Consider the following 24,658-nt stretch of genomic DNA (forward strand, 5'->3'; position numbering starts at 1 on the left):
TAAGATATATCATAGCTGAGTGTGGATACGAGAGTTCATGACCACCACTTCAGTTATGAATGGTGCAAATATGTTTCAAAGACTTCATATCCACTGTATGTTTAAAGCACTATTATATCACTTTAACTACCATGGCTTCCCTCAAAGAATACTGGAAACTATAATTTGTTAAGGGTATCGAGTCTTATTAGGAGACCCCTATTCCCACAATAGTGCTACAATTCCCAGAGTTCCCTGCAAAGGGGGTTCATTGTTAAACCACTCTAGAAATTGTAGCTCTATGAGGGGAATAGGGCCCTCCTAACAGAGCTGGTATAGCACAGTGGGGAGGACAGCATGGCTGGGAGTCCAGAGTCTGTGAGTTCAAATCCTCGCTTGTGTCTCCTGGGAGTAAAGGGCCAGCTAAAGATCACCCCACAGTGAGTGGCTCAGGGGTTACATGCCCTGCCACCTGTGCAGCCGTGGGCAAGCTGCATAGTCCCAAGGAGCCCAGTTGCTCCCCAGCTGGCAGATGTGGACAAGGAAGGGGCTGGCTTGTGCAGCTGTGGCAAGCTGAGCAGGCCCTAGACAGCTGGGGAGGACTAGCCTCAGAGGGAGGCAATGGTAAACCCCCTCTGAATACCACTTACCATGAAATCCCTATTCATAGAGTAGCCATAAGTCAGGATCGACTTGAAGGCAGGCCATTTCCATTTTCAACAAGACTCAACACTCTTAACAAACTACACTTCCCAGGAATCTTTGAGGGGAGCCATGGCAGTTTAAGGTGTTTTATAGTGCCTTAAATGTACATTAAAGATGAGGCCAGATAGAGCTTTCCCCTTTAAAGGTCACAAAAGCAGTAGCTATTTAAATGGACAAGGTACACATTAATTTTGGACATAATAAATGCTATGGAGACTGGTTAAGTCAAGAAGATGATGTTTTTACTTCATACCAAGAGCATTCAAAGTACTATTAAAATATCACAGATGTGGTACATGAATGCCTAGCTAAAGGAAACTTTTATAGGGCATGTAAAACTGTCTAAGTGATACAAAAGTAACTGTCAACAAGTAAGGCTGGTGTGTCTGTCTGTGTGTGTGTGTGTGTACACAAAGTCTGTAAGCACTGTGCACAATGCACTCACTTAATGAATTCAGTGAGCTCAGGCTGACACCATTATCAGTAATAGTTGTAGCCTATGCATGGAGCACAGGTAGCAGTGTGTGTGTTTTGTGAACCTTATCTGGGGAACCTTAGCTAGAAAAAGGTCATGAAAGTGCTTTCATAAGAGTCACCTACCAGAGGCATGGGTAATCAGCAAGCTATTAATGAGAACCATTTGCCATATAATCCAATTTATTATTAGTTTTAATAATTAACTGAACACTTTTAATGTGACGTATGCATAAGATGTGGGATGACCCTCTAAACTCATGTCAGATTGTCTGTGTTATGTGTCTGGGGACAGTGGCACAAAAAACAGCACTGGTTTCAGCCACAAATCGAAATATGCATTGTTGTTGTTGTTATTTAATTTGCTTTTGTACAGTAAAAGTTCTCACAATGCAAGAAATGAAACAAAGCAAACATTAATGGATTGTGGTTTTGAATGACGTTTCTATCGTTTCCCCATGAAAGTTGGACAGTGAAAAAAGCGGATAAGAGAAAAATCGACTCATTTGAAATGTGGTGTTAGAGCATGCCATGGACTGCGAAAAAGACCAATAACTGGGTGTTAGAACAAATTAAACCAGAACTATCACTAGAAGCTAAAATGATGAAACTGAGGTTATCATACTTTGGGCACATAATGAGAAGACATGATTCATTAGAAAAGACAATAATGCTGGGGAAAACAGAAGGGAGTAGAAAAAGAGGAAGGCCAGACAAGTGATGGATTGATTCCATAAAGGAAGCCACAGACCTGAACTTACAAGGTCTGAACAGGGTGGTTCATGACAGATGCTCTTGGAGGTCACTGATTCAGAGGGTTGCCATAAGTCGTAATTGACTTGAAGGCATATAACAACAAATAAATATTTTAATATACACTAAAAACAACAATAAAAATGATAACAAAGTCATTTAAAAAACTGAAATGCAATTTAAAACTCAATGTAAACTGAAATGAGGGGGCTTCAAGGGTATCTGATCTGGGGAAGGTCATTAAAACCATGTCAGTTCTTAGGAAGTCAGGAACACTCACAAAAAATGACACAGGTTTTCATCACATAGCTTATTTATAAGGCGAGCAAAGGACCTTTAATGGAAAAAGGGTGTCTGGAGTGAGGCCTGTGATGTTCCTGTATTAATGTATATATGGTAAGTGCTGCTTGTATAGAAGATACATGGTAAGTGGAATGAAAGAGGAGGGGGGAGTAAATGAGCAGTAGAATGCTGGATGATTGGCTGAGTGTTTGGATGGCTGAGAGTATAAATGGAAGGATGACAGTTGAATCTAGTGTGGACGTTAGTGGGTTGTTTTGGTGGAGTTGGGAGGTGGGTGTGAGTTGGTGTATGTCAGGAGAGTGTGGAGAAAGAGGGAGGTGGAGTTCGGATTAGTAATAAGTCAAATATCACAGTAATAGATGAAACCATAAGCTTGTAGATCATTATCAAAGTTATCTTGTTATTAATGTTATTTAATAAATACTATTTGGTTTACCGAAGGCCTGATCCTTGGCTGGGGTTTCACAGACCAGAAGGGAGGGTAAGGTAATGACCAAGGCTGAAGGGAAACAGTAACAAATGGTGGCAGCGGTGAAGAGGAGAAGATAACATTATAAGTATCCAGAGCAACCCCGAGTTATGAGTTATCTGCATTGATACAAGGGGGTTGGGAACAGCATAGGCACGCAGTCACGAATGTAACCGGATAGAGAGACTCAGGCAAGGTCTCTGGGAACATTGGTTGTAGAATGTGACTGGTGGTGCTGTCTAGCAGGGGGATCTATTGAGATCTGTGCTAGAGCGGAGAGAGAAACCATAAAAAAGGACAGTCTGGACTGGTGGAGTCCCTGGTGGTGCCTAGTGAAAGGCAGTAGCCACGAGCAGATAGGAACCTGACAGGGAGAGCCAGGGAAGGGCGTCACAAGGCCCCCCCAAAAAGTCAAACCACAATTCCAAGGATTGTAGATAAAAGCCATGATAGGAGAGTTGGTTTGAGAGCAGTTTCCACGAGTTTTATGTGCCCTGAGCTCATAACGTGTTGCCATCAACCTTTACATAGCTATTAGCTTGTATCATGATTTTGGACTCTCAGCTGTTTGGTGCTATCGCCATCACTCCTTAAGTCATCAGACATTTGGCCTTCACTATGAGTGTGTGTACTTCACAGACTTCAAGGTGAAATGTTTAAATCCTAGTCCCCAATCACTTGGTCAGTAAGTATTATGCTGCAGCTGCCTAGAAATATAACCCTCTATGTTTCAAGAAACACAGAAAAAAAGTTAGGGAATTGATATTGAGGTAACAATTCTGCATCAGTTTAAATCTACCAAGCAAATTTTACTTAAAGGCATCATTGCATCTTCAGCTGAGCTACAATGTTAAAGTCACACTGCCCCTACCATTTTCAACATTCTGCGGTTCTCTCTTCTGATCATTAAAAGGAGACACAAATCAAGTTGCTAGAAATTTCCTCCATGCCATGGGCGTTCTCTGTTAGCCAATATCTAGCCTACAATTAAGTGATTTCCTTGCCACATATAATTTTGGAAAAGCACTTGCATGTAATATACTTTTGCAGTGAAATGTAGCTATATGCTACATAACTCATGAGTCACGAAAAGGTACCCCAAACATCTAACAAGCAGGTCAGCTTATCTGCGTATGAGTCATTACGTCCAGGGTAGTGCAGGGGCTGTGAAGCTATGCTTTTTCCTGTCTGCCCCAATCCATAATAAGAGAAGGAAAACAGTGGGATCTACAGAATCACAAAGTTGTAGGACTCAAAGGAATCTGAAGATCATCTGAGTCCACACTCTAGCACCAAAAGCAATATCATGTAGAAAACAATTTGAAAAGCAATAAACTGGCAAAATTCTGCTCTCAAAAGCGGGGGGGGGGGGAGAGACAACTCTATTCAAAACAGAATCTGTGGCTATATATGCACATTTCCAAAAGTAGGAACTACACAAAAACCAGCTTCTGCTCAATTTGAGTCTAGCCACAAATGAAGGCTAATTATTCTTGGGTTGTGCATGTGGGCATACCTAATCTTCTCCCACCCCCCCTCCATTGTGTGGGAAGGCAAAGAGGTCTCCATACTAAATGTAAGACTAAATGTCACCAATTAGGTTTCTAATTTTTTTTATTAGTGTTTCTTGCTGAAAACGTCTCAGTGATTCTCATTCATGTGATTCTCATTCAGAGTTTGACTGATGATCTTACCACTAGGACCTCGTTGATGAGGTTTAATTACTGTAGTTTAGAAAAACAAGCACCACATGTAACGAAAATTATAAGCACCACATGTAATGAAAATTAAAGCATTGAAAGTTAACTTACAAGAAAATGAGCAGGGAGGGGTGAAGAAACTTTTCTTATAGGACTGTAAACATCCCCTTTCTTATATACAATGAATTGGATTCAGGCTATGTTAGTTGTACTTAGTTCCCACTGAAACCAGAAGGACTTCAGTTAGTTATAATACCTAACTTTTCGCACTATCAATAGGACCCAAGTACATCAAAGCAGAACTGATAAAGTAGATGATGTCACAAATAAGTATTCCTGGGTGGTACAGGGAGAGAAACTTTCCTGTGCCATTTTGGTAGTATTCCCATGACTCCTATCACATGTAATTGAGGGACAGAGCATAACAAGCAGTATACAGCTACCAGGGTTGCCAGGTGTCCGGTTTTCGCCCGGAGACTCCGGTTTTGGGGGGTCCTCTCCAGGTCTCCGGCCGAGTCATCTTAACCCCTGGACTCTTAGCTATCTTTTTTTTTTTAAAAAAAAAAATCAGTTTCTAGGTGATCTGGTTCGAAAGATATAAACCAAAATGTCAGCCCCCCCCCAACTTCTGTTAGTATCAGCTGTCTAATCCCTGTCCCTTCAGGTTTTTAGCCAGTGAAGTCAGGGTTGTGATTGACAATAGCAATAGCTAAACCTTATTTCAGGTTCTGAGAACACTTTCCTTTTCCTGCTTGTCTCACATCAGGAATTCAGTAAATATATAGCTTGCAGCAGCATAAAGAGTACTTTCTCTGTACAGGATTGGGACTTGCTTCTGAGTAAACTTGAGGTAGGATTGCACTACAACAGAACATCACAGCAGGATCTTAGTAGGCATAAAAGTATACATGCAGAGTTTTTTAATTACTTGCAAAATGGTATATTATACTTTTTATCTTTGAAATAATTTTTGAACAGAAGTTTTAAAAAGTGTACATGCTGCAGTGTTATACTTTTCTAATTAAGGAGTCAAACAAGTTTAAATTTTACTGGACTGTGGAAGAGGGCAGCTTATTTGTCTTATTCATAACCTGTTTTGAAAACCTTTCCAATATGATTTTTTTCTGGGAGTAAAGCTGCAATGCTAACTCCACATACCTGGGAGTTAAACTCAATGAATTCAGTAGGACTTACTTTTGAGTAGACATGGTTAGGATTGGGCTGAAAATCAATGGGACTTTTGAGTGCACATAGGAAAGGATCGTGTTGTAAATCTTTCTTTCCCCCTCCAATCCTTTTTTTAAACAAAGCAGTTAGGCAGGGCTTACTTAGGTGTCACTGCTTTTATTTGGCAGAAAACTAATGCATATTTTTTTTTAAAAATGTTCTGCAATGGCTAACTGATTTTGACAATAAACTATCATATGGGTGTATGTATTTTTACATCTCCAGTGTGTGTGTATATGGAATATTTCCAACAACTCTGTGAGGTAGGGTTGGAAACCAAGGCAGCTCACAACAAGAAATAAAGCCATTTAAAATCCAATAACCATAAAACATAAAACAGTTGCAAAACAGCTTAAAGTGGCATGATTCTGAATTTTGGATTGGGTGAGTGAAGTTCCTTATCAATGAATTGCAGTCCTGTGCATGCTTCCCTGTCTAAGTAAGCCCCATTGAATACATTGGGACTTGCTTCTGAGTAAACATGCATAAAATTGCACTATAAATATCTTCACAGGTTGTGTAAATAATAAATATCTTTGACATTCATGCTTATATAAATATTTCTTCATACTTTGTCTTGATATTTATCTGATTTCACACTATGGTTGTAAATGATTATTTACAAATGGTTATTTCCTCTACATTTTAAGTGTGCCCTTCTTCCTTGGGTTGGTCATAGTCCCCCTCTGTTGTTTTCACCCGGAGGGGCAGATTAGGCTGAGCGATGGTCACCCAGTACACTTTGTAGCTTATTTCCATTTTAAAGTTTAATTAAAATGATTTATGCATAGGCATAAGTTTATGAAGTAATGCAGATCCACATAATACATTTAAAGCACATCCAACTCACGTTTAAAGCACATGACTTCTGCTAAAGAATCTTGGGAAGTGTAGTTTCCCCCTCCAAGTTAATAGTTCCCACCACCCTTAAAAAAACTAGTTCCCAGGATTCTGTAGTGGGATTAATGTGCTTTTTATTTATTTATTTATTAATTATTTGATTTATATCCCGCCCTTCCTCCCAGCAGGAGCCCAGGGTGGCAAATGTATGTTGAATGTGCTTTAAATGCATGGTGTGGATCTTCCCTAGTATGCTGTGCATTCATTAGTGAATTGAAAAGAACAATTTTAAAAGATACGTTTTTAAACAGGGCTGTAGCTCAGTGGTAGGACGCATGTTCTGGTTCAGCAGGTGCCAACCCTGATGGGCTTTCAGCACCAGTTGCAAAAGAGACGTTTTTGCTCTCAGGCCTTTGATTAACTTGTTCCTAGGGTATGCTTTGCCCCATGACTTTTGTTTCTGTTGATGTCTTAGAGTTTTGTTTTCTATAGCATATTTTATTCCGCTCTGGGATTATTTTTAATGAAGAGCAGGTTAAATAAATGAAGTCATACTCAGAACTCATGCGTTGAAATCAATTGACTTATGTTACTCAGAGTATAACTAAGACTGGACATCACTCAACAGACACAACTTCTCAAAAATCATATAGCCAAATGGTAGGAGGTTTGCTTTTATAAAGTCATGGCAGAAATAAAATATGTCAGAATACAAAGAGCCCATAGCTCAGTGTTAGATAATCTGCCTTGCGTGCAGAAAGCCCCAGGCTAAATCCCTGGCAATCCAGGGCTGGGGAGAAAAGACCCTTCTTGAAACCCTGTAGAGCCTCTGCCAGTCAGAGTAGACAATAATGAGTTAGAGGGACCAACTGTCTGACTCAATATAAAGCAGCCTTTCTGTGTACCTAGAAAGGCAGGAGCAATGTAATTGTTCCCAGCGCTTCCTTCTCCTTTTGCTTGACGATGGAAAATAACTGTAGTGCTAAGGAAATGGCATTCGTCAGAATACCGGGTACAGGGTGAATGGCAGGCCTCAGTTTTAGGTAAAGAAACATAACTCAAGCTTTTCCCACAGAGAATCTTTCCGCCATAAAGTAAAACTTTAAATCATGGCAGACACTGCTTCCACTTAAAAAAAATCAAAACAGATTACAGAAGTCCTAGATATACAAACTGAAAAAAGCAAGTGTCAGAATCCATCAACTGTCCTGATAAGTAAAAATGTGAACGCCAATAGCTGACGTTTTTTTAATCTAAATTGTGGAAATGTGCTTTATGAGTATTTCTTTGAAAATACATGTCAAGAGTTGGCTGTCCATGTGGCATTTCAATAAGGATTTAATAAAGAAGAGATAATAAGACTCTTCAGGGGATTGTCCCAGAAACATTCAACTTGGCAACCAACTTGTGAGCAATACACATGCTTCTATCAGAATCCTTCCGGAAGTGCTCCCTTTCTGATGCAAATGTTTTATAGCGTATTCCAGAATCTACTGTCTAATTAAAATGATTAAGGGGTCATGAGATACATATAGAGCAAATTGGCTGAGACAATTTCACAAGACTGAAAGGAAATTATTTTTCAGCCATCTTCCCACCCATCCCTCTCTATCAAAGTATACTTTAGATTTAGTTTCTTCCTCTAATTGCCTATGGAGATTATTGTTTCTTCAGTTATCTAGTAAAGACATCTCTTTTTTACCCAGGCTTTCCCTGACCCATAAGACTGGACCCTGTTACTACTCAATATCTGTTTTTATCTCTGTCTACATAATATTGTTTCATTCCTTTTATGTTTACATTTTTGTACACCGTTTAGAGATTTTAAATACTGAGCTGTTTAGAATTGCTTTTAAATGTAAAAAGTGTTTGGAAAGGGAAGGAGGGAGAGTGCAGCACTACTGGTATTATTTCAGCTCAAGTGAAATCCATGTACAGTATTCATTAATGGACTTGAGGGCAAAAGCTTTTTATAAAATCTCGTATATCGCATGTGACGTGCTTTAAATTAAACATAGTTATAGTAACTGTAAGATAACGAATATTGTTTCTATTGAAAGTAGACTATGTAGCTTCCATATCAGACCCATGATTTTAAAACAAACCCATGGAACACATCACCTTGAAATTAAGGAAAGACCTAAACAAAGTAGTAGATAAAATCGAAGAGCATTTTACAAGGATGACTTGTGTCAAATGTCCTGAACATGTTTGGTCAAGCATGTACTTTTCTGGTGCTTTCCAGAGTTGACAGTATTCATAAAGCACCCATGCTTTTGATGTTTATGCCGTGTCAATCCTTGACTACTGTAATTGACTCTGCACAGCATTCTGGATGGTAAATAGTGAAAAACATGGTGCCTTCCCACCTAACCAGGTCAGACTGCCGAGGTAACATTATGCTAGTATTTCAGGATGTTCACTGGCTTCTTATAGGTACTGTAAGAAGGTGCTATTTTGCAGTTTTATTGCATTTCATTTTTAAAAACCCAGCTTTCAGCCTGCGTTACATAACAAAGCTTCCAGAAGAAGGCCAAGAAGTATCTTTTAGGCAAGCTTTTGCCAGGTATTTTTAGATTAGCACTCTCATAAGTCTAACACCTTTAAATAGCAACCATTAAACAGTCCACAGACTAGTCCAAATGAATTAAGTAACAGTAGATAACACTTTCCTCCTCTTCAGATGCACACCTTAATGTGGTGAGGGGGTTTGAGTGTGCTGAAGAAGCTGACAGCAAAGCCGTCAGGAGTCTCGACCAAGAGGCTAGACTCCTAGCAGGGGCACCCAAGGCAGAATGGCCAAAGCTGAAACACCAGACTAAGATGCATCCAAACTCAAAGGAAGGCAATGGTAAACCACCTCTGAATATATCTTACCACGAAAACCCTATGAACAGAGTATCCAAAATGCAACACGAGATAGTGCTGGAAGATGAGACCTCCAGGTCAGAAGGCACTCACCGAGCTACTAGGGAAGAACAAAGGGCAAGTACGAGTAGCACTGTGACTAATGACGCAGCTGGGTCAAAGCCGAAAGGAAGCCCAGAGGCTGATGTGCACAGATGCAAAAGGAGAGTCCGGAGTTGTACGACGCACACAATAGGAACAAGGAATGTAAGAAGCATGAACCAGGGAAAGTTAGAAATTGTCAAGCAAGAAATGGAACGTATCAATATTACAATACTTGGCGTGAGCGAATTAAAATGGACAGGAATGGGACATCTCCAATCAGGTAACTACAAAATATTTTATGCAGGAAATGAGAAATTAAGAAGAAATGGGGTTGCTTTAATAGTGAGAAGTGTTGTAGCAAGAGCAATTAGGAGCTACAACGCAAGGTCTGAGCAAGTGATATCTATGAGATTAAATGGGAAACCTATCAACATAACCATCATCCAAGTCTGTGCTCTGACGGCAAACGCAGAAGAAGAGGAACTGGAGAGATTTTATGCAGAAGTACAGGAAGAAATTGATCACACACCAAAACAAGATGTGCTGATAATCATGGGGGCCTGGAATGCAAAAGTAGGGAACAGAGAAGAATTAGGAATTGTGGGGAAATGGGGCTTAGGAGACAGAAATGAAGCAGTAGAAAGACGTATTGAATTCTGTGAAGCCAATAATTTGTTTCTTGCAAACACATTTTTTGAACAACCAAAAAGACGACTGTACACGTGGACATCACCAAATGGCCAATATAGGAATCAAATTGATTATATAATTGGTAGCAGAAGATGGAGAAGTTGCATACTTTCTGCAAAAACAAGACCAGGAGCAGACTGCAGTACAGATCATGAACTGGTCGTATTGAAAATCAGAGTAAAGCTAAAAAAGAACAACAAAGCAATCATAATGCCAAAATAAAATTTAAATAACATCCCAGAAGAATATAAAGATCAAATAAGGAACAGGTTTGAGGCTTTAAACTTAGTTGACAGAGAACAAGAAGAACTATGGAATGAAGTCAGAGATGTTATCAGAGAAGAATGCAAAAAGACAATATCTCTAGCTAAAAAGAGAGAAAGACTTCAATGGATGACTGAAGAAACTCTTAAAATGGTTAAAGAGAGAAGGAAAGCAAAAGCAAAAGGCGACAGAAACACAGTCAGAACCCTAAATGCAACAATACAGCAACTAGTACGTAGGGACAAAGAGGACTATTACAATAGTTACTGTATAGAAATAGAAAGAGGACAACAAAAAGGGTAGAACAAGAGCCCTGTTCCAAAAGAATAGAGAAATGAAAGGGAAATTTAAACCAAGAGTAGGGATGTTGAATAATCAACAGGAGAACACACTGAATGACCGAGATGAAATAAAAGGAAGATGGATGCAATACACTGAAGAACTCTATAAAAGAGATGCCAGGATGGCAGATTCATTCACAGAGGAACCATATGATGAAGAACCAGAAATTTTAGAATGCGAGGTGAAAGCTGCTCTTAAAATACTTGGAAGAAACAAATCACCAGGAATAGATGGCATACCAATAGAGTTGCTACAAGCTACTGAGACTGAATCTGTCCAAATTTTGAGTAAAATCTGTCAAGAAATATGGAAAACTAAACAATGGCCCACAGACTGGAAGCGTTCCATATACATCCCAATTCCAAAAAAAGGGGATCCCAGAGAATGCAGTATCGAACTATTGCCTTAATATCCCATGCAAGTAAAGTAATGTTCAAGATTCTATAACAAAGGCTCTTGCCATATATGGAGCAAGAAATGCCAGACGTCCAAGCTGGATTTAGAAAGGGAAGAGGTACCAGAGATCATATTGCAATCGTACGCTGGATAATGGAACGGACCAAGGAATTTCAGAAGAAAATCACCCTTTGCTTTATAGATTACAGCAAAGCCTTTGACTGTGTAGATCATGAAAAACTATGGAATGCTTTAAAAAAAATGGGGGTGCCACAGCATCTGATTGTCCTGATGCGCAACCTATACTCTGCACAAGAGGCTACTGTAAGGACAGAATATGGAGAAACTGACTGGTTCCCCATCGGAAAGGGTGTGAGACAGGGGTGTATTTTATCACCCTATTTATTTAATCTATACGCAGAACATATCATACGGAAAGCAGGATTGGACCAAGATGAAGGAGGTGTGAAAATTGGAGGGAGAAATATCAATAATTTAAGATATGAAGACAATACCATACTACTAGCAGAAACCAGTAATGATTTGAAATAAATGCTGATGAAAGTTAAAGAGGAAAGCACAAAAGCAGGACTACAGCTGAACGTCAAGAAGACTAAAGTAATGACAACAGAAGATTTATGTAACTTTACAGTTGACATTGAGGACATTGAACTTGTCAATGATTATCAATACCTTGGCACAGACATTAACCAAAATGGAGACAATAGTCAAGAAATCAAAAGAAGGCTAGGACTAGGGAGAGCAGCTGTGAGAGAACCAGAAAAGGTCCTCAAATGCAAAGATGTATCACTGAACACTAAAGTCAGGATCATTCAGACCATGGTATTTCCGATCCCTATGTATGGATGTGAAAGTTGGACAGTGAAAAAAGTGGATAAGAGAAAAATCAACTCATTTGAAATGTGGTGTTGGAGGAGAGCTTTGCAGATACCATGGACTGCAAAAAAGACCAATGATTGGGTGTTAGAACAAATTAAACCAGAACTATCACTAGAAGCTAAATGATGAAACTGAGGTTATCATACTTTGGACACATCATGAGAAGACATGATTCACTAGAAAAGACAATAATGCTGGGAAAAACAGAAGGGAGTAGAAAAAGAGGAAGGCCATACAAGAGATGGATTGATTCCATAAAGGAAGCCACAGACCTGAACTTACAAGATCTGAACAGGGTGGTTCGTGACAGATGCTCTTGGAGGTCGCTGATTCATAGGGTCGCCATAAGTTGCAGTCGACTTGGAGGCACATAACAACAACAAAACAGTTGACAATGAGGACATTGAACTTGTCAAGGATTATCAATACCTTGGCACAGTCATTAACCAAAATGGAGACAATAGTCAAAAAATTAGAAGAAGGCTAGGACTGGGGAGGGCAGCTGTGAGAGAACCAGAAAAGGTCCTCAAATGTAAAGATGTATCACTGAACACCAAAGTCAGGATCATTCAGACCATGGTATTCCCGATTTCTATGTATGGATGTGAAAGTTGGACAGTGAAAATGCGGATAAGAGAAAACTCAACTCATTTGAAATGTGGTGTTGGAGGAGAGCTCCATGGACTGCAAAAAAGACCAATAATTGGTTGTTAGAACAAATTAAACCAGAACTGTCACTAGAAGCTAAAATGATAAAACTGAGGTTATCATACTTTGGACACATCATGAGAAGGCATGATTCGCTAGAAAAGACCATAATGCTGGGAAAAACAGAAGGGAGTAGAAAAAGAGGAAGGCCAAACAAGGGATGGATTGATTCCATAAAGGAAGCCACAGACCTGAACTTACAAGATCTGAACAGGGTGGTTCATGACAGATGCTCTTGGAGGTCACTGATTCATCGGGTCGCCATAAGTCGTAGTCGACTTAAAGGCACATAACAACAACAACAGATAACACTTTATATATTGCACACTTTTTTCCTTCTTTGCAATTACTTTCAGCTTTCCCCACTATGAATCACTCAAGATATAAAATATATCCTATTTGTTCTCTGAAATGCTGAAAGTACAAATGTAAACATTTTTGACAGGGGAAACAATTGGCTGTGACAAACAGGAAACAATCAGTCAAGAAAGATTTGCTAATGTTTTTTGAGCAAGCTGGAGCAAGGAGGGGGTGCAGGAGATCTAAAAACAGCCATGGGAAGCTGCAATCTGGAGCGGAAGGTGGGCAGGGGGATTGAAGAGGCAGGAGGCGCCTTAACACTTTCTAGGGAATTATTTCTCTCTCATCAAAATCACCCGCTCTTCTCCAAGCTGCTTCTCACCCAATGGGGTAAAAATGGTAGTACATATTTAGTAGGGGGGGAAATGTCCACAGGGAAAAAGTGAAGTGCCCATCTTCTGTTCCAGACTGCAGCTTGCCGTGGTTGCTTCAGGTTAACTAACTAAATGGAAAACATTCAAATAACTGAGCGTAGGGATGGGGGCAGGGAGAAGTTTGGTTCTGTTTATCTCTTTGTGTGAACCTGTCTAATTTGCACTTCGTGAAATAATATGCAAGCTAAAATACAGAGATTTCCTTTGAAATGTGCACTTTGCCAAATTTTGCAAAACGGTTCTCCAGCCCCCCCCCCAAAAAATGTGTACAAAAATGTGTATATTATGGGAAAGTGTGAATAGAAATTTATGCATTAGTGAAAATAAAACATAAAATGCATTACGTTGCAAGCACTGGTTGCAAAAATGTATAAGTTAGTAGAAATGCACACGGAAATGCTGACAAAAAATTTTGACAACTTTTTTATATTAAAAGAAATTGCAAACTGATGCAGACATGTGGCAAACTGATTGGAAAAATTAGGACCTGAAATTGACAAATGTGTCCATCCCTAACCGAGCACTGCATGTTGTTTGACCGTGAGTGAGCCCTTTCTGCAGCTGAACTGTCCCTTGAAAGTACTGGTGAAAGAAAGAAGGGACAGAATGCATCCACAGCACAGCGCTGTCAGCTGATAATGCAGCAGAAGCAGGACATGAGTAGTCATCTGATATGATGTGAAGATCTGGCTGCTCCAGCCAGCACTTCACTTACATTGATCAATGTACTGGCCTGCTTGTTTTGGTGGTTTGATATTCTTGCTGTAGCTGTAATGCTGGTTGTTTGAAATTGTTGTGTCATACTTGTATTGCCAGCTGGATGGGAATATTTTAATAAATAAACTGAATAACAAACTGCAGGCCAAGGGCTGAACTGAACTGGGAATCTTGTACACAAAAAGACATACACATGGAACTCATGTGGTGAGGATAGTACACACAGTAGCCCTTTTTGAAAAGGAAGAACCATGCTACTTGGGAGCATACAAGTGCAACTGCATAGTAAATGTAAATGTACTGCCTTCAAGTCGATTCCGACTTATGGCGACCCTACGAATAGGGTTTTCATGAGGCTGAGAGGCAGGGACTGGCCCAAGGTCACCCAGTGCACTTCATGGCTGTGTGGGGATTCAAACCCTGGTCTCCCAGGTCGTAGTCCAACACCTTAACCACTATGCCACACTGCATAGTAATCTTTGTTTTATCTATTATAAACACCCCCTTACTCCAATCAGCTCAGGTTTCTTCCTTCCACAGTTTAGCCTCACAAAACCCCTTGAGGTAGGATTTTAGGCGGAGATTGATTGGGTGACCACCCCAGGATCAATGAGGTTTACTTCACTCATAAGTGCAGGGAATGGAGGCCCAGGAGAGGGCTTTCTCTGTGGCAGCCCGTAAATTGGGGAACATCCTCCCCACCGAGGTGTATCTGGGATCTTCGTTGTGCAGCTGTTGCCGTATCATGCTAAAGACATACCTCTTTACCCTGACCTTTGACAGTTAACGTATTTTGTTTTGTGGGGACCAAGTCTTTTATTTAGTCTATACCCTTCTGGTTTGGTTTGGTTTGGAACTGTTTTACTTGTTTTTATAACTGTAGGATTATTTTACTGGAACCCACCCTGGGACCTTATGGTGACAGGCAGATAAGAAATCTTATAAATAAATAAATATAATCCCCAGAAATAAGGAGCTGCTGTTCATAAAACCATATTTTTTGCAAATTATGCTTCTCAGATACTGAGAATAATGAAGGGATACATAACACGGGTTAGGATGTTACAAATCATAGTTGACATGTGAACAGGAGTCTTTCTAAGTATCAATGGACATTTCAATTTCTGAAAGAGCAGCTATATTTAGGGCACATTCTTTAGAGAGAATGCTCCTGGGTTGTCAACATACTAAATTACTACTCTTGAGTTTAACAAAATATAAGTGTCTTATTAAAACCACATCTATACAAATAATTCCTGTAGTAGAACCCTAAGTTGTCTTGCTTGTATAATGTTTATTTAAGAAACACGAATTTCATAATATATTTATTTTTAAAAGGGGGGAAAGTAAACCTGTATTAGAAAAATTACCTTGATACTTTTATTTTTATTATTTATTCAGAACATGTCAAATCACTTCATATTCAAAAGAATCTGAAAGCAATGTACACAACAGAAATCAACACAGAAAACAATATGTTAATATATTATATTAATAAAGATGAACAGAAATCAACACAAAAAACAATATGTTAATATATTATATTAATAAAGATTATCTTGATGATCTGCGTGATGCCGTCTTGCACGAACTCCACTGGCATGAATTAACATGCTTACAGATTATGCCCTTCTATAAAGCATCTCAGCATACAGACACCCAGATCCAGTAAGAGAGATCTGAGTAGGGATGTGCTAGAATTCCACCCAATTCTAATTTGAAACTGAATTTTCCATTCATTCACTTATTCTCAATCACTGAGGATTGAATTTTAATGTAGTGAATTTCCGCAACTATTTTTTAAAACTACCATTTAAAAAAAAACACCTTTTTCTAAAACATTATGATAATTTATCAATATTTCCTTTTAAAATATCAATATTAATATTGATATTTTTCCAAGCCAACAACCCCCCAACCTTGAATCGATGCCAGCCAGTTAGGTCAACAGAATGCTTTTGAACCGGCCAACAGCCAACGGATCCCATCACTATTTATGAGCATAATTTCCAGTGCAGATGAACATCTGGGGGACACGTTGCCATTTGCACATTAACATCATACATTTATTCCACTCTTATTCCACTCATGGCTTCCTCCAAAGAATCAGGGTCTCGTAACAACTCTCACCACCCTTCACTAACTACACTTCCCAGGATTCTTTGGGGGAAGCCATGAATGGAATAAGAATGGAATAAATGTATGGGGTGAATGTGGCCCACAATGCCCATTCAAACTGGATGAGTCACTCATCAGGGCTACTAACTGTTATTAGACATTCCAATAGCTATGGCCAGATTAGGTTCAGAATATTTTTACTATCATAAGAACATAAGAAGAGCCTGCTGGATCAGGCCAGTGGCCCATCTAGTCCAGCATGCTGTTCTCACAGTGGCCAACCAGGTGCCTGGGGGAAGCCTGCAAGCAGGACCCGAGTGCAAGAACACTCTCCCCTCCTGAGGCTTCCGGCAACTGGTCTTCAGACGCGTGCTGCCTCTGACTAGGGTGGCACAGCACAGCCATCATGGCTAGTAGCCACTGTTAGCCCTGTCCTCCATGAATTTGTCTAATCTTCTTTTAAAGCCATCCAAGCTGGTGGCCATTACTGCGTCTTGTGGGAGCAAATTCCATAGTTTAACTATGCGCTGAGTAAAGAAGTACTTCCTTTTGTCTGTCCTGAATCTTCCAACATTCAGCTTCTTTGAATGTCCACGAGTTCTAGTATCATGAGAGAGGGAGAAAAACTTTTCTCTATCCACTTTCTCAATGCCATGCATAATTTTATACACTTCTATCATGTCTCCTCTGGCCCGCCTTTTCTCTAAACTAAAAAGCCCCAAATGCTGCAACCTTTCCTCATAAGGGAGTCGCTCCATCCCCTTGATCATTCTGGTTGCCCTCTTCTGAACCTTTTCCAACTCTATAATATCCTTTTTGAGATGAGGCGACCAGAACTGTACACAGAATTCCAAATGCGGCCGCACCATAGATTTATACAACGGCATTATGATATCGGCTGTTTTATTTTCAATACCTTTCAATATCCTTTTCTTTATGCCTAATATCATTCTGACAAATCTTCAAAAATTATTTCAACAGCCTGAAATGTTTTGGTTTCGTCATAAGTATTTGCTGGTCTGGGCTCCTTTTGGGAGGAAGTGTGCAATTTAAATTTAATAAATAAAAATAAATAAATACGTGGATCTCTTTTCACCACTGTTGCTGTGCCTGCATAGATGCTATCCAATATGTAGACCTCTTAAGGAGAAAAAAATATACAGTCAAGCAGCTGGACACCAGCTTGAATAGGCACAATAAATCGCACATAAATACTACTCAGTAACAACTCCGTCTGCCATGCCAGAATCAGACTCAGGTAACTGTAAGGAGTCTATATCGAAAGACAACTTTGAAGAGTTGGGCTCAAGCACTGACAAAATGTGACAAAGAGGGACAAGCCCCACAGAGAACATTAACATCCCTGGTGACCACTGTTTACTAGCCCTGTAGCCTCAACAGGAAAGCGCAGATTAAATGGAACTGACTGATAAGACTGTGGCACTCTTACAAATCACACAGTATCCTCAACCCTGAAGGTCACAACCTTTGCCCTCAAATCAATCACATAACAGAGACAGACGTTCTACTCCTTCACTTAAAACCTTTGTAATTATTTGCTAGACACTTCAGTAATTAAGAAAGGACACACACACAACAATTCAGGGCTGGCTGTTTCCAAACGACACACACACACAAATAGCATTGCTCATGGGATAAAGAAAATACATCCTTTATATTTATATGTATTAAGATTTATACATACACAAATATAAATCACTATTGCATTTGTGAAAAATTACATAGGCAAAAGATATGAATATGCTTTCAGATTTATAAGATTCTGCTTTTAAAAAAGAGCATTGTAGAGATGAAGTACTATATAGTTATAGGTCATCTATAAAGACTAATGCATGAAGAAAAGAAAACACCCAAATCGTAATGAGAAGAACCCTCCACACACACACACCTGATTTAAATAAAAAAGAGGTTGTTCAATAGATTTATTTTAACATTAATATCCTATCAGACTAGCTAGTGGTAGGCTCCCATAGCAGCTAACAAACTAATATATAATAAACATCTTCAAAATAAAAAACCCCACAGCACTTAAACTTCACTTCAGGAAGTGACGTTTTAAGTAAATTTTGACAGAATATTTTTGAATTCCCAAACCTCTAGGGGTAAAACAAAAACGGACAGCAGTTTAGCAGAAATTAATATCAAATCAAAAGTCAGGCAGAGAACATGAGAGCTAAGAATGCTGAAACTACTACGAAGTATATTTATAGTGGCACCTGATTTCAAACAAGGGACAGAGTTGGCCAGATGAATTTCATGCAAAAGGTTTCATCCACTTTATTAATGTATTTCTACACATTTTGATTTGTTTATTTAAAGGATTCATATACCACCTTCTTGCGTTCTGCCTCAAGGTGGCTTACACTAAAAGTTAAACCATACATACACAGTACAAAAATAGAACTACAAAAAATATCAGGAAAAAAACATGAAAAACCAGCTGGTAACACTGATTAAAAACACAAGAAAGAGCAATTAAAAGGGCTCAAATCTTACAAAATGGCCCTTAAAATTGTGGGAGAGTTGGATGAAAAGGACCCAGAGATGCATACTGTATCTAGGGATCATGTTTTGCAATTTGGGAGCCAACACTGAAAATACCTTTCCAATAGCCAGTCACCTAACTTGAGCTGCAGTGAACACCCTGAGGAGATCCCCTGCAGCAGATCTTTAACTGAAGGAGAAATTCACATCGTTGTAGGGCTTTGAAAGGTTAAAACCAGCATTTTAAATTGAGTCGAGAACAATCAGCCAGCAAGTTCTCTTAACGCTGATGTGATATGATCTCTACAGTTGGTAGATAGCATCTCGCATGGTGGCATATTTTCCTGCATACAGCCCATCATGGATACTCTGGGTATACAAGTCTCATAGTATGCCCATTTAGATCACCTCTTCATTATTCCTAAACTGAAGTTGGATTGTTGGAAAGAAGTCCACCTTGTTTAACAAGAATGAAAGCAACTGTTTGTGTGGGTGGAAGTGGGTGGGGGTGGGTATCTATCTATCTACTTTATACCAAATGATTATGTATCCCATCTCTTCCTTGGTCTAGGTAAACTAAAATAAGAATCACCACCAGTAGTTATCTGTGCACTTATGCCAGTAATCAGGCTTAACATCAATCTCAGAAGGTCTAGCACTTCCAGATCCAAAGAGTGTCTGCCTCCATGAGCTGTCATTTTAATTCCCCACAATGCCCCAGAGTCACACTAAACTGGGGGAGGGGCATTGTGGGAAATTAAAATGGTGGCCCCAGTTCCAGCTGGAGGAGGCCCTCTGATGTAGGAGGGGACCCACCACAGGGCACTTTGCTCACAGCCCCCTTGAATCTGGAGCTGGCCCTGCCAGCACTTAATTTACTCTGGAACAGACACTGTACATATAGCTGCCTACTAGGTTTCCAGATTCAGGTATAAACTTCCAGCAAAATGAATCAAATTTCATTGAAGAGCAACAGATCCAACTACAAATAAAACATTCAAAAGCAAAAATAATAATCCTGACTCTGTACCCAACTGTAAGCAAGGAAGCTCCACTGGTTTCAATTAAATGTAAACACATGTAACTGAATGCATGACTGCAACCAATTTTGTCAACTGGATATTTTCACCTTCCTGTCATCCCTTTGTGCTCAATCCCCACCCCACCCCAAAAGCCTTCTTTAAAGAACATTCAAGAAACCGAATGAAAGCTATGTCTGGCGCTTCCAGATTCAAAAAGCTTAGCTGGGCAGAACAAAGAGCTCAGGCTTTGGCTCGACCTATTTAGATCTCAGAGGACTAAATCAGGGGCCTTCGGGACCTGGGTGGTCTGCATAACATCCAGGAATATATGAACTGGCATCCTCACAAAGTAAATATTTTCCTTTTTTCACACAAAAGAAATTGCTTTCTTATCCTCCAATGGCAAAGCAGGTTACAATCAGGTCCTGCTGCCGCTCCTGTAATAAACCACCCAATGTTTGGTAAGGTCCCAGTGTTAGCGCATCTTGTAGAGAGATCTCATTTCCACCTTCAAACAGCAAACCAACAGGGGACTCAAGCAGGGCTTTGAACAAAAGCCTCAGACATTACAACACACATCTAACTTAATAAAGCAGCTATGGAAATAAAATTTAAAATGTAATCTAGAAGCCAGGCTTCCACTGCTGCTTAGCTCTGTCTTTAAAAGTCAACAGTCTGGTCTGTATTTTGTACAACTGCTGATGAGAGAGTCAAATATGGTTCTACTTGCCTACTGAAAACAAGAACGGATAGAAATCCCACCAAGACTGACAGCATGGATGCCCACATTCTCTTCCATTGGTACACAGCCAATCCTTGTTGTTCACGGTCCCACAGAAACAGAGATAAGTATCACAGAATACTTAGAAAGGGCCATCTCTTTCCATAGGCATCTTCCCATCCACTTAGAATGTTGGAAGAGGTCCTCCTTCACAGCCCAAGTTCAGCCAGAAGTATAGCTGGTGGCAAGATGGGACAGGACCTTTCCCTTCACAACACCTAGTTTGTGGAGCTCCCTGCTGCAAGGCAAGAGATTCATCGGGCCTCCTACTTAAGGGCATTTTGATACCAAATTAAAAAAGCATATCTGAAGCATCTTCATTGTAGCAGGCCTTGAAGATGGTTGGCCTATAAAAATTGTTTTCCCTTGGCCATGTTTGCTGTTTCAATATTAGATGAATGTGTTGGGGGGAAATGCAGTTAGCTGTTTTGGAATTCTGGGAAGCAAGACAGAAAAGGCAGGCTATAAATATTTTAATTAATTAATTAATTGAAATTGTTTCCAAATTGAATGCTAGTCTTAGATATATTCTTCATCTTATTTGCTTAGCCTTTCTTTAATGTGCATCAAATCAAGTCCAGTTTTCACATGCACAAGCCGTTGTTTGACATGAAATCCAAGTGAACCACAGACCCAGTTGAAATGGAATGCTGAGCAAGGACTTTGAGCAGCAGTGAGCCTTGGCCCTGTGTACTTCTCTTCTCTTCCTCTGGCACAGCCATGAGGAGATCAGAAACATCTGTTTCCACTTTTAAACTAACCAGAGTGTCTCATTAGGTTCAGTCTCAAGGACCTCTGGTTAATTTAAACTCTGGTTAGAGAACAAACTAAAAACATAAACTGCAATTTGATTCTGGCTTTTTTGAACAAACCATAGTTTAACCAAAGTTTCCTCGAGTTCAGATGTAACAAGAAACTCTGGAAACTAAAGCTTCCACGCTCTTCTTTGCAGCTGAGCTACAGAGGAGGAGTACATGGGCCAGAGACTGGCTGCTGGTCATGCACAAATCGCTAAATTTTGGTAGGCCGTTGTCTTCTTTATATTAGTTCTGACTTGCTCTTCATTTTGCCTCCTGTTTTCACATAAGAGAACAAACACATCAGATGGGCTACCTGGACTTGCAACAATATTGGCTTAGCCACAAATGTGGTACAAGCACAACATATATCTGTTTCTTTTCTCCAATTGCAAGAACAAGATGACATGATGCTGGTATCTAGGGCTTTGCAAAAGCCAACTATCAATATTTTCACGGAGGCATCAAATCCTTTATTTTTAAAAGCATCTTTCAACAGTAACATTTTTGCAGACTTCATTAACAGACACATTCATTGTGGTGCAGGTTAAGTCTCCCCCCACCCTCAGGTCTTGCTCTGCAAGCCTATCAAACTCTTGTTCCCATAAAGATCTACACACTTCTATCCTGTTCTGTTTCTTGTTCTGTTTCCAGGATGGCTTAAGCATAGTACATCAGATCTGAAGCCCTGATCCAGAGCTTGATTTAAGATTAATGCAGACCTTGATTTAAGATTCCTGAATAAGGTCTTTCACTTTGAAGAACTGTTTACCTTTTTTTTTTTTTTTGAACACATCCATCTACACACACGCTGTTCAAGTTGAAATGAACCTATGCAGTGCCTGAATCCAAATGAAACAAAATCTTTGTTTGTCCTCTGAAATGCCAAAGCAGACGGGCAAGAGGAGGATCATGCCTTTTAGCGCAAACCACTGCCTGTCCGATGACAAGAATAGTGATTTCACAGTGCAGGGGGTAAAACATTCCTATATGCCTGGATAGCGCACAGACCCATTTGGTTACTGCTTACTTGAAAGGTAAACCCTCCTTTCACAACCCTTCCATTTGATGAAGCCAGAATAAGATGACTGTCGCATCCATGGCTACAATGGACCTTTTCATAAGAATACAAGAGCTTGTTGGATCAGGCCAATGGCCCATCTAGCCTAGCATCCTGTTCTAAGTGGCCAGTCGGATGTCTATGGGAAGCCCACAAGCAGGACCTGAGCAACTGGTATTCAGAAGCATACTGCCTCTGACCACGGAGGCACGGCACAGCCATTGTGGCTAGTAGTCATTCTCTTCCATTAATAGCAACAGCAAAAACACATTCTTGTCTAATCCTCTTTTTGATGCTGTATGGAGGATATATGCTGCAGCAGGAGTGATGCACTGACAATAGCACTCTTAAAGAAGTTGGGCCACAGCTGTAGCTAAAAGCCCTTGAAATTTCTTTTCCAGACGATTAGTATAGATAATGCCACTTGATCCTGGGTTAGACAATACCACTGAAATCTAAAGCTAAATCAGCAGGATTCTGTGGTTGTTTTTCAAAATTTGATATTTTAGTAAACTATGCAAAGATTTTAAATTCCTCCCAGAACTAAAGAACGTTTCTTTTACTAATTACCGCCCGAGGACACAATCCAACTCCATTTACACTGGGCTGTGGGGAGTTGGATATGGAGTAAATCCAGCTGAGCTACACTTGCGTAAATCCTAGCTGGGCTGGCATAAATGAAGCCAGCTTAAGCCATCATAAATCCTGAAAAAGGGGTGTTAATGTTGGCGCGTGTGCGTTGATACGGTCCAGAGAAGCGACTCTGGAGCTGTGCAGAACCAGAAATAATCCAGGCCAGGCAAAGTTCTTTGTAAGAGTCTTTTACTGACAATAAGTTTCAAACGCAGTCCTCTCTCCATACAATTTTCCCCCCACACTAGAGCTTCTGCGAGAGCTGCTCTTATCAGAGCCGTTGCCCTTGCCAACCATCTGCTGGCCTTGACAACTCTGGCACTCACTGTTGCTCAAGTTAACCCGTTTTCTTCAGGTTTCCTTTTCTCTGCAAAACCTTTGTCTGTGAGTCACATAGATTGCTTTACTGGCCAACAGCCCCCACCTGGGACTCACAGATCACAAAACTACATTTCTCTTATTTTCAATTATACATTACAATTTCAATACACATATATATACACATCATTTTGTTTCTCATTACGCATTCTCATTACAGTCTCTATTAACATTTCAGTTTTGTTTCTTTATTCATACAATTTATTCAGCATTAACTTTATTTTCTCAGATTCTTTAACATCTCATTCTTCAATACAGTATTTCCACATTAAATCCATAGTTTCTTTGTCTATTGGCCCTTCTTTTTCCCATTCTAAAGGATATTCATCTGTCTCATCCTTGTTTTGTGTTACATTAAATGTGAATCTATGTGGTGGTTTTCCTTTTGTTGATCTTGTAGAATGTCTGACATTGTCAATTTCCATTGCTTCATCACTCTCATCTTTAATTGTTCCTGCACCTGATCCTGCACTTGTTCCTGCACTTGTTCCTGCACTTGTTCCTGGTACTTCTGTATCTTGCATTATTTTGTCCTCACTCCTCAGTCTTTTAATGTTACGTTTGCCACCCTTAATTAAATCAGTTAACGCAGCTCTTAAGGGTATTTGCGGACCAAAAGGAACATCTGCTGCTTCCTGTTTGCTTGCATCATCAAGCACTACTGTTTGACTACTTTTCCATGGTTGGTCTACTACCTTTATGCTTCTGCTAAGTACTACCTGTTGCTTTTCAGGTACCCAGATTCTATAATACGAATTCTGAAATCCCAAAACACGACCTGCCTGAGCTCTTGGGGCCAATTTTCCATGTCTTTTCTGTCTAGAAACATGCACCCAGCATTTTGCTCCGAAACGCTCAATATGTGTTAGCCTGGGTTTTCTCCCTGTCAGCTTTTCATAGGGAGACATGCCTATTATTCTGTGTACAAGGCGGTTTTGTATGTAAGCAGTATATAAAATACATTCACCCCAATAGGTATTATTCAAGTCTGCATCCGCCAGCATGGCTCTCATCGAATTCTGCAGAGACCTGTTCCTTCTCTCTGCAGTCCCATTGGATGATGGTGAGAAAGGAGCAGTGAGACATTGGATTATTCCCTTCTTTTCTAGATATGTCTTCAATGAATTACTTGTAAATTCACCTCCCTGGTCTGATTTTATATTTTTAATAACAACCCCATATTGTGTCTCTGTTCTCTGTATAAACGCTCG

General features: G+C 39.8%; 1 protein-coding gene across 3 annotated transcripts in view; it reads right to left on the reverse strand.

The window, feature by feature from the left end:
• The window catches only part of TMEM135 (transmembrane protein 135), a 260,384-nt gene that overhangs the window by 32,454 nt on the left and 203,272 nt on the right, over positions 1–24,658 (reverse strand). The window lies entirely within an intron of this gene.

Source organism: Rhineura floridana, chromosome 5 (assembly GCF_030035675.1).
Source record: "Rhineura floridana isolate rRhiFlo1 chromosome 5, rRhiFlo1.hap2, whole genome shotgun sequence".
NCBI classification, from domain to species: Eukaryota; Metazoa; Chordata; class Lepidosauria; order Squamata; family Rhineuridae; genus Rhineura; species Rhineura floridana.